The sequence below is a fragment of the Grammomys surdaster genome, unplaced genomic scaffold (assembly GCF_004785775.1).
Source record: "Grammomys surdaster isolate TR1022 unplaced genomic scaffold, NIH_TR_1.0 130, whole genome shotgun sequence".
In the NCBI taxonomy this organism is placed as follows: Eukaryota; Metazoa; Chordata; class Mammalia; order Rodentia; family Muridae; genus Grammomys; species Grammomys surdaster.
The window spans coordinates 18,772,800-18,774,802 of NW_021604588.1; positions in this window are offsets into that span (position 1 = coordinate 18,772,800).

Sequence of the window (2,003 nt, forward strand, 5' to 3'; positions counted from 1 at the left end):
CTAGGCAGTGAGTACATTTTACTTTGCCTTTGTTAGGTATCTAGGAAATGCTTTCTATTCATGTGGCCTGATGACCCCTACAGGTAGCAGGCTTAGTTTGGTTGATGGCCACTAGGTATTCTCCTGTACATAATTCATTTATAAAAAGCCCTTATGAGCACCCTGAAAATTTAACACCCCTTTCTTCACTCATTTTTTTAATTTTTTGAACAAATCTATTTTTTTAAAGGAGTAAGATTTTTAATGACTTATTTTTATTTTACATGCACTGGTGTTTTGCTTGCATGTGTATCTGTGAGGGTGTCAGATCCCCTGGAACTGGAGTTAGACAGTTGTGAGCTGCCACATGGGTACTGGGAAGTGAACCAAGTTCTCTGGAAGAGCAGCTAGTGCTCTTATCCACTGAGCTGACGGTCCACCCCACTCGTCTGTCTGCTCTTCAGTAACTCTGAATGACTAAGTCTTGGCCCCCTTGTATCCAAGGGGTTTTGAAAGTATATTTTAAATCTGTTAGATGGTTCTCAGGCAAGGAAGAATTGATGTTAGTATCCTGAAGTTGAGTCAGGACTCCAGTCCACTATAAAGACATGACCTATTAATGGTGATTTTTCACTCTGAAATGATATTGCTTCAGGCTGTTAAACATTAACCAACAGGAGACTGTACTTCAAACAGTCATCCAGAAAAGGGAATAATACACATGATCACACTGTTGGCTATTAGTCTCCATAATTCTTTCTAGATAAACAAAATTAACTTCTTTTCCCTGGAAAGTAGTTCAGTTGGTAAAGTGTTTAGCACACAAGGAAGAGCACTTGAATTCAATGCCCAGGGCCATGTAAAAGTAAGGCATACTGATATTCAACTGCAATTCAGCTGGACAAGTTAGCCAAGTCTGCAATCTCTAGGTTCACTGTGAAGCCCTGCCCAGATAGATGGATGGATGGATAGACAGACAGACAGAAAGACAAGCAACCGAGAAAGATATTTACATTCACCTCTGGTATACACACAGACACACACACACACACACACACACAGAGTCATGCATGTACATGCTGCCTCTAAACTACCTGTAACTCTGGCCCTGAGATCTGACACCTTTGGCCTTCAAGAACAATACACATTCACGGCCACACATTCAATAGAGATATACATATATCAACAAAAATAAGTGAATCTTTTAAAGCAACAGTCATGGGGCTGGAAAGACAGCTCAACAGTTAAGAGCACTGGCTGTTCTTTCAGAGCTCAGGTTTGACTTCTAGCACCCACATGGCAGCTCACAGACATCTGTAACTCAGGCTACAGGCCACCTGACGCCCTCTCCTGGCCTCCACAGGTACTGAATGGCCATGGTGCATACACACAGAGGTAGGCAAAACACCCATCCACATTTTTAAAATGACAGTAACAGTGTAACATATGCCATAGGCGATGACAGAAGAGGAGAACTGAGACTAAGGCTCCTCTGTTTTTATACAATTTGATGTGGAAACAGACTTGGAATCCTAGAAGATGAAGGGATTTTAGAGGCATTTTAATGGACTTAGAAATGTGTAGGCTAAAGGTGACAGAAGCACCTGTCTACTACCTCCGTCTCCAGCTCACTTGGCGGTGGGGGCGGGGGCTGCACGGCTGTCTGGGAGGCTGAAACAAGGTGACGGAGATTGCCATGACTATCCTGGTCTCTCAGAAGTCTGACTCAAGAATGAGGCACGCTCCAGCATCCTCCTCACACACACTGGCTCTGCTCTAGTACCTTACAACCAAAGCCGAGACTCTAAAACCTACAAGGCATGTCCTCATGACAAAACTAAGTCATGACCTCCCTCATAAGTGACATTTTGGTCCAGGGGCAACTCAATTTTATTATGGAATAAAATCCCTGCCAAAAGAAGAAGTCTGTGAACATTCTCCTCGTTATGTGTACTTTGAAAGCTGGGCTCAACTTCCTGAAGTTAACTGAAGGGCTATAAAAGCCAGCTCTCCGCTCCAGGACA